Source organism: Crocodylus siamensis, chromosome 8, assembly GCF_052110815.1.
Source record: "Crocodylus siamensis isolate JL-2025a chromosome 8, ASM5211081v1, whole genome shotgun sequence".
Taxonomy (NCBI): Eukaryota; Metazoa; Chordata; order Crocodylia; family Crocodylidae; genus Crocodylus; species Crocodylus siamensis.
In genome coordinates this window covers 63,350,199-63,358,899 of record NC_143402.1, presented here as the reverse complement: position 1 = coordinate 63,358,899, position 8,701 = coordinate 63,350,199, and the positions used below count along the sequence as shown (strand labels likewise).

Here is an 8,701-nt window from a genome sequence, read left to right as displayed (position 1 = left end):
GTAGGTGGGAAGGAGGGGGAAGTTGACCAAATAAAATTACTAAATTGAGTTAGGAGGTTGTCTTACATGCCATAAATATTTTGAAGTGTAATGTGCCAGTGGTGAGAGGTATTACAGTATTTTTCTGAAGACTCTAACAAAGTATAACTATTGTAAAGACCTTGTGCCAAGACCTCTGAAATAGGAGCTTGCCTCCCTGTAAGCCGGTAATCCATAGCATTTGTTTGTCATGCATTGTGAAGATGAACTTGGGCTGTATACCTAATAACAGATGTCTGTACACACTTGGCAGCTACTGCAGGATGATATTTAGATGACAGCAAGTTATTTAAACTCTGGTGCTTTGTATTTCAAATACAGCATGACCACACATTGCCCTAATAAATACTTCTAACATTTTAAGCTTGTGGTACTATTGTGTCTACACATTCAGCCTGGTGTTCCTACATGCCCACTGATTGCACGTGGACATTAGTGTGCTGTTTCAATATCAATTGTTCCACACAGTATACTACCTGCAGATGCCTAGAAAATGTGAGATGATCAAACTACTAGTAATATCTCTCTCTCTTCCCCCCCCCCCCCCCCCCCGGGATTGCACAATTTGTCAACAAAGTGCATCAGTTACCTATTACAAAATAAGGGGACTGGCTTCTGTAAGATGCCTGGCTTCCAAAGCTTTTTAGGGAGCTCTGTATAAGTGTGACTAATTGCAGCCCGGTACAGAACATTTAATAACACAGCTGAGGCGCTTTATGCAAAGAATAGCAGATCTACCTGTGGTGTTTTCCTAAGTCTGCACGCAGCTTGGAACAACAGCTTTGGCAGAGATTTTTTTGTGCAAAGAAAAAAGTCCTAGCAAGTGCAGCGGTTACATTCCCCTCCCAGCAAGGGACTCTTTGCTGGCTCTGGGTTCTTTCACTTTGGGTGGGGAAAGAATTCTAGGGCCCCAGGCCCAGCCTGCTGCCAGACATGAGGCCTGGATACCACTTCTGAGATCACACTTAACTGCAGGCCTGCAGTTAGATCACAAAATGGTGAAAGGACTTACTCTGTAAAAGTACAGAATTCTATGAAAAAGGTTATAATCAGATAATGCAAGGGAAGAACAAAATGGCAAGTTTCTCACCTTCTCTGGCTCTAACCTTACTGCTTTTGAGAGTCCTGCCAGTATCTCCAGAGATCAGCCTTCCTGCTAATCCTTGCACCTTTGCTCACTAGGGTGCTAGACTCACCTGAAGACATGGGAGAACCCAAAGGTAACCACTGGGTCATAGGAAGCTCCCAAACACTTCCAAGCCAGCTCCCTCCTTGTCAGCTTTGATCCAACTGCTGATACATCTTAAAAATCTTTAGAAACTTCTTTCTTTTCTGTGGCATCTGGATTCCCTGCCACTTCCCATTTCCTTGAGATGGCTTCATTATTGTGGGGCTGACTCATTAAAACCAGCCAATGCCATGCGTGTCCATCCCTACAATAGCCCTTTCTGCCTGCGTTTGGTGTTGACACTTGATGGTGTCAATAATGGACCAGCGATGCTTATTAATTTCACCTTCCTTCTGTTCCTCTGACATAGAGCACCTCTTAGTTAGAGATCTGGCAATAACCTTTTAGTTGTGCCCCAAAATTGTAAAGATAAATGCACGCAGCATAACATAATGCATGCGATGACAGAAAAGACATAAATAATGGCTTTTGAACAAACCAAACATAAGATTAATCAAACTTGGGACAGCTCTGTGGGAGACACTAACCCCCTGAACCATTCCTGCTTCTACAGGTGGGCTCCTAACGGAGTGAAAAAAAAAGCAATTCCACAGTTACTGAAGTGATGCAACACCCCCCCCCAACTGGTGTAAAGGGCACTGAAAATCAGGATGCTGCAAGAACAGTTACCAACTTGCATTAATGCAACCAGGCTTCCTCCCTTGCCTCTAGATAGAGGAGATCACTGTGAAAATTTTTTAGACATAACTTGGCCTTTCTTTCTTTTAAAGGGTCTAAGTGCTATAATATTTAATTATCCTTAAAAGTCAAAACGTACCTGTTAAATCAGAGGGATTACTGCAGTCGAGGATTGCTTTGTGCCATAAGTAAAAATAAAACTTGTTTAGGACTTAAGGGCAACAGTAAGTAAGAAAAGTGCAAAAAAGGTTGTAGTAGGAACCATAAAAAAACAGAGCAGTGTTGACTGATTTTTAAAGAGCGCAAAATGTAATTATAAAATTCATTTTTAAGCATGAGAAAAAGAAATCGTGATTTTACATTCCAAACCTGGCAGCCAGTTCAATAACGACTGACTTGGAAAAAATTTACTGCCCAGAGGATCATTTATTTGTGCAACTTCCTCTGCTTCCAGACAGCTGACCATTGCAAACGCTTAAAAGAGGGCAGGTTCTACCGAGATTTGAACTCGGATCGCTGGATTCAAAGTCCAGAGTGCTAACCATTACACCATAGAACCAGGTGGTGGCAGTGCTTCCAGTCCCTGAAGGTAATAGGGATCTACAGAAAGCTTCATCCCTTCCGCCAGGTTCAACTAGTCCCTACTCAGACCTGCGCCAGCTGAGCAAAGGAATCGGCCGTTTTGCAAAATTGCTGGTGCAGAAATTCGAACTGAAACCAGAGCTGAAGTTCAACAGCGAATCACGGAAAAGCTTTTTCCCCTGTCGTTTTCACATAACTCGTATGATGCAAGAGTTTTCTAGGATAGTTACAATGAGCTCAAAGAAAAAAAGACTTACTCGAATTTGAGCACGAGCCACGAAAACTCCCGGCAGCGTGTTTGTGCTTCTGATCCTGCCCAGACGGTACTGATCCGCGTGTAGATTTCCATCTATGACACCAAACCAGAGCGACTACAAATGAACCCGCTCTTTCTTGTAATTACTTTTTTGCAAGAACTTGAAAGCCTTACCACACATTCAGAAACATGCAGGGAAAGAAGCTTGTGTTAAACAGGGGGAAAAAACGCACCCTTCTAAAAAAGGGAAAATTTCTAGGTTCCACCGAGATTTGAACTCGGATCGCTGGATTCAGAGTCCAGAGTGCTAACCATTACACCATGGAACCCCGTACGCACAGTTCTGCAAACACGGTCTTTGTACTTCACTCCAGCACGATTCTGCATCATTCCTACATAGAGCTACCTCTACCGATATGTTTTATGTCTCCTGATGGCTGAACTACGCCCTGTCCCAATAAAACATCTGTCCTTAGGTAACATTTCTTGCTCTATTGCATTTTCTGTTCTAGTACAGTATGGGATTTTTGCTTTAAATTCTGTCTTAATTATTTTTCACTAAGCATTTCAGCTTAATCTTCATTTTATATCTCCATGGGTGTATATATGTATCCATATGCATATGCACATGTGTTTGTATGTGTATGTCTATGAGTACACCTGTGTGTCTGTATGCCTACATATGTACACACGTGTCTGTGCGTGTGCCAGGGTGTGTGTAGAGCTCCATCCTTTCTTACCTTCTCTTCATTTGGACTCGATATCTGTCGCGTTGTGTCTTTGCCTCCCGTGGGTTGTGTGCAATGAACGGCCCACGAAGGAGGCGGGCGGCTCTTCACCGACACCAACCAGGAAAAGCATCAGTAAGAGGATCCGATCCATGCCTGAACGTAGTGTAAGGAGGCTAGAGATGATCGCGGAGTCCGTCTGTGGGCATCGCCCATTTCAACACATTAAATGGTTAGCCAGAGAAAAAACCTTTACTTTTAACTGTAAACCTCAGTAAAAACACGGCAAGAGCAAAAGACTGAAACTAGCAGAGGATGGTTTCGATCCATCGACCTCTGGGTTATGGGCCCAGCACGCTTCCGCTGCGCCACTCTGCTTTTGCGAATAAAACCCGCCCAAAGCAAACAGAAAAATATCGCTCCGCGGGCATTCTCCGCTTTTCAATACTTTCTACTACCCCGGACCTTTCTACTACCCAGGAATTCTGACCTCGTCCCGCTCACCTGCCCCGAAGCCGGCCAGGCCGGGGGCGGCTCGGCAGGCCCGGGCACTGGTGCGGGGCCCTGCGGTCGGTGCCCAGCAACCCCGGGAAGGGGCGGCTGGCCCGGGACGAGGCGGCAGGGGCCCGGACAGCCCTCCGCCAGTGTATGTCAACGCGGAACTCCGCGGCGGGCCCGATCCGCACAAACTCCGGGCGGCTCCGGAACATTTGGACCCAAGTGCCAACTACCACCTCCACACAAGCCAGCGCAGCTGCCACCGCGGCCGTCGGGTTTCCCCAACGTTGAACAGGCAGCGGGGAAAGAAAAACCGGCAACGGAAACTGCAGGGAAACGGAGCGACAGCCAGCGCGCTCCCAGCATGCACAGCTCTGACTGCACCCCCACCTACACCTCCACCCGACAGCGAGCAGCACCAAAAAGGTCGCGCTGGTCATGAGAGAACAAACAGACGTAAAATTTACGCGGGGCCGAGTCTCAACCGACACATACGTGCTGCACACTGGCCCCCAGGAGAAGACACCGCTCACCATAACAGGAAGAAATACAAGCGGCTGAACCATATATAACATTCGTATCACCCCCATCACCGTGCTTGCTTCGGCAGCACATATACTAAAATTGGAACGATACAGAGAAGATTAGCATGGCCCCTGCGCAAGGATGACACGCAAATTCGTGAAGCGTTCCATATTTTTGTGGCCGGGGGAGTGCGGCACGCGGTCCGCTCACCGCATACTAGGCACCCGCCGGAGAGGACAGGATGCACTACCAAAGCCGAGAGGCCCTGCCAACGGAGGGCTCCCTTTCCAATGCGGCACCCCCACAGAGTGGCCGAGGGGTGCAAGGGTCTTTGGCGGGGTCCCCGGTGCCCCACGCCACATCTCGGACTCAGCGCATACCTGCCCTGACGCCCGACTGGGGCCAAAGGGCCCCCAGGCTAAGCCTCAGCCTTCCTTTGGCCCCCTCCCCTCACCAGCCTTCGCCGGGGGGGACCTGCTCTGGCACCAGGTGCCATACTTGGCTGCCCAGGCCTATGCTTCTCATGTGCGGGGCCGCCACCATGGCGGGAGGCCCTGCCAAGGTCCCTTAGCACACCTCTGCTCCCGCTCCCGCCCCGGCCCTGGCCGCAGAGGGCTTTCAGGCCAGGCTCGGCTGCTCCCAGCATGCTCTTCTGCTATTCGCAGGTGCACACCGCTGCCCACCTTGGCCTGGTCCGGGCCCCTCAGTGGGAAGGTCCCACCATGCAAAAGGACGGATTGCCCGGCGAGGCGTGGCGGGGACAAAGGGCGCAAGGGGCAATCTTTGGGCAACCAGTGCGTGCCGGCCGCAGGTCCTGCCGACCGGGCCTTGGTCGCCCTGACCTGAAAGGCCTGAGCCGTGCTGAGCTATTTCAACCTGCCGGCCCTGGCCATCATCCGTGCTTGCTTCGGCAGCACGTATACTAAAATTGGAACGATACAGAGAAGATTAGCATGGCCCCTGCGCAAGGATGACACGCAAATTCGTGAAGCGTTCCATATTTTCGTGGCCCCCCACACAGCCCCTTCAGGTGCCAAAGTTGGCCACCATGACCTGCCTGCTGCTGCCCCCCGCCTGCCCTTTTCCATCCCGCAGGCCCCAGGCTGGTTGCCCCAGGCAGCACCGCCGCATCCCACATGCCAGGGGGAGCGCTGGACAGGGTCCCCTAGCTGCATGCTCGGCCACCTGGCAGAGGGGACAGGGTCCGCCAAGGCCGAAAGGCCCTGCCAAGTGAGGGCTCCCTTTCGCACGTGGCACCCCCACGGAGCGATGGAGGGGTGCAAGGGCCTTTGCCGGGGTCCCTGGTGCCCCCTCCATGCGTCAGAGGCAGCATGTGCCTGCCCTGACGCCCGAGTGGGGCCCAAGACTGGGAACCAAAGGGCTCCTAGGCTAAGCGCTGGCCTTCCTTCGGCTCCCTCCCCTCACCAGCGTTCACCGGGGACACTGCTCTGGCACCAGGTGCCCTACTTGGCTGCCCAGGCCTTTGCTTCTCATGTGTGGGGCCACCAACATGGCGGGAGGCCCTGCCAAGGTACCTTTACCCAGTCCGAACTGCTCAACGGGAACGTCTTGCTATCGAAGAGGGGAGTTTGCCCGGCAAGGGATGTCATTGTCCTAGGGCACAAAAGGCAGTTCTGGGTCCCCCATGTGCTGCCTGCCACCTTTTCCGTCTGCGGTGGATGAATCAGTCAGTTTTTCAAAACATGTGCACCTCCTGTTTTATGCAGAATGTAATGTTTTCCTCTGGTGTATCACTGTGCATCTGCATACTGGTGACCCATGAAGAATCTAAGTCTGCTTTTCTCATGAGATAGTTTTCAGGGAACATCCTGAGACAATGTGGGTTATCCTAGTGATCGATGGGAAGCTGGGTGACAGCGACCACGAGCTGATCACCTTCACCATCCGCCGTAAAGCTGGCAAGTCAGTCAGCAACACAGAAGTCCTTGACTTCAGAAAAGCCGACTTTGACAAACTCAAGAGGCTAGTCCGTCAGGCCCTCAGGGACCATGACCCCAGGGAGATGGGAGTTCAAGAAGAGTGGTTGCTTCTCAAGGAAGCGATCCTCAATGCACAAGCTAAATTTATCCCAACACGGAGGAAAGGCAGCAAGAAGGCACAGCAGCCCCCCTGGCTCTCCAGGGACCTAGCGGACCTCCTGCGGCTAAAAAGGAAAGCCTACAAAGGATGGAGGACAGGATTCACCTCCAAGGAGGATTATTCTGTGCTGGTCCGGTCCTGCAGGGAGCAAACCAGGAAAGCCAAGGCTGCAACTGAACTCCAACTAGCTTCAGGCATCAAGGATAACAAAAAGTCCTTTTTCAGATATGTGGGGAGCCGGAGGAAAAGTAAGGGCAATGTTGGACCCCTGCTAACCCAGATGGGGCAACTGACAACTGCCGCTCAGGAAAAAGCCAACCTATTAAATAGGTACTTCGTGTCAGTCTTTCATCAGTCACACGGGATGCCCATGCCTGCTATGGGACAGGGAAATCTTGGTGAGGGGGATCCCCTACCCTCCATCAATGCTGACCTCGTGAAGGAACACCTTGAGAAGCTGGATACCTTCAAGTCAGCCGGCCCTGACAGCCTGCACCCCAGGGTACTCAAGGAGCTGGCAAGCGTCATAGCCCAGCCCCTGGCACGGATCTTTGAAAACTCCTGGCGCTCTGGTGCATTGCCCGAAGACTGGAAGAAGGCCAATGTGGTGCCGATCTTCAAAAAAGGGAGGAGAGTGGATCCGGCTAACTACAGGCCCATTAGCCTGACTTCTATCCTGGGGAAGATCCTAGAAAAGTTTATTAAGGAGGCCATCCTTGAGGGACTGGCCCAGGCTAACATCCTAAGGGACAGCCAGCACGGGTTTTTTGCGGGTAGGTCTTGTTTGACCAATCTCATTTCCTTCTATGACCAGGTGACCTATCACCTGGACAAGGGAGAAGAGGTTGATGTCATATATCTTGACTTCAAAAAAGCTTTTGATCTGGTATCCCATGATCACCTCTTGGCCAAACTGCCCAGTTGTGGCCTTGGCTCCACCACGATCCACTGGCTGGGAAATTGGCTCCGTGGTCGGACCCAGAGGGTTGTAATTGATGGCAGTCACTCATTGTGGTGCCCTGTGACCAGTGGGGTCCCTCAAGGCTCTGTCCTGGGACCCATCCTGTTCAACATCTTCATTAACGATGTGGACATTGGAGTCAGGAGTGGCCTGGCCAAGTTCGCTGATGACACCAAACTTTGGGGCAAAGCATCCACGCCAAAGGACAGGCGGGTGATCCAGGCTGACCTGGACAAGCTCAGCAAATGGGCAGATGAGAACCTCATGGTGTTTAACACCGAAAAATGCAAGGTTCTCCACCTGGGGAGGAAAAACCTACAGCACCCTTACAGGCTCGGCAGTGCTACGTTGGTTAGCACTACAGAAGAAAGAGACTTGGGGGTCATCATTGACCACAAGATGAACATGAGCCTGCAATGCGATGCTGCGGCTAGTAAAGCGACCAAAACGCTGGCTTGCATCCATAGATGCTTCTCGAGCAAATCCCGGCACGTCATTCTCCCCTTGTACTCGGCCTTGGTGAGGCCGCAGCTGGAGTACTGCGTCCAGTTTTGGGCTCCACAATTCAAAAAGGATGTGGAGAAGCTTGAGAGAGTCCAGAGGAGAGCCACGTCCATGATCAGAGGTCAAGAAAACAGATCTTACGATGACAGGCTGAGAGCCATGGGACTCTTTAGCCTGGAAAAGCGCAGGCTCAGGGGTGATCTGATGGCCACCTATAAGTTTATCAGGGGTGACCACCAGGATCTGGGGGAACATCTGTTCACCAGAGCGCCGCAAGGGATGACGAGGTCGAACAGTCACAAACTCCTGCAAGACCGTTTCAGGCTGGACATAAGAATTTCTTTGCTGTCCGAGCCCCCAAGGTCTGGAACAGTCTGCCAGCGGAGGTGGTTCAAGCACCTACATTGAACACCTTCAAGAGTAAATTGGATGCTTATCTTGCTGGGATCCAATGACCCCAGCTGACTTCCTGCCCTTTGGGCAGGGGGCTGGACTCGATGATCTCCCGAGGTCCCTTCCAGCCCTAATGTCTATGAAATCTATGAAATCCACCCCAGAAACCATAGACCATTAATCATGGGTGCACTGTCATTGTTTTAGACCCTGATGCAGTGCTGCAGTGTGTAAGGCCTGAAGAGCGC

At 51.2% G+C, this 8,701-nt stretch overlaps 5 non-coding genes across 5 annotated transcripts; 2 read left to right on the top strand and 3 right to left on the bottom strand.

Moving 5' to 3' along the window:
- Nucleotides 1-2,393: 2,393 nt before the first annotated feature.
- Nucleotides 2,394-2,465, bottom strand: TRNAQ-UUG (transfer RNA glutamine (anticodon UUG)). The gene has a single exon. It is a non-coding gene; the product is annotated as a tRNA-Gln (tRNA).
- Nucleotides 2,466-3,001: 536 nt separating this feature from the next.
- TRNAQ-CUG (transfer RNA glutamine (anticodon CUG)) lies at nt 3,002-3,073 on the bottom strand. Its single transcript has one exon. It is a non-coding gene; the product is annotated as a tRNA-Gln (tRNA).
- A 705-nt stretch (nt 3,074-3,778) lies between these two features.
- Nucleotides 3,779-3,850, bottom strand: TRNAM-CAU (transfer RNA methionine (anticodon CAU)). Its single transcript has one exon. It is a non-coding gene; the product is annotated as a tRNA-Met (tRNA).
- A 714-nt stretch (nt 3,851-4,564) lies between these two features.
- Nucleotides 4,565-4,671, top strand: LOC149858861 (U6 spliceosomal RNA). Its single transcript, XR_016444042.1, has one exon. It is a non-coding gene; the product is annotated as a U6 spliceosomal RNA (small nuclear RNA).
- Nucleotides 4,672-5,393: 722 nt separating this feature from the next.
- Nucleotides 5,394-5,500, top strand: LOC149858860 (U6 spliceosomal RNA). The gene has a single exon (XR_016444044.1). It is a non-coding gene; the product is annotated as a U6 spliceosomal RNA (small nuclear RNA).
- The last annotated feature ends 3,201 nt before the right edge of the window (nt 5,501-8,701 follow it).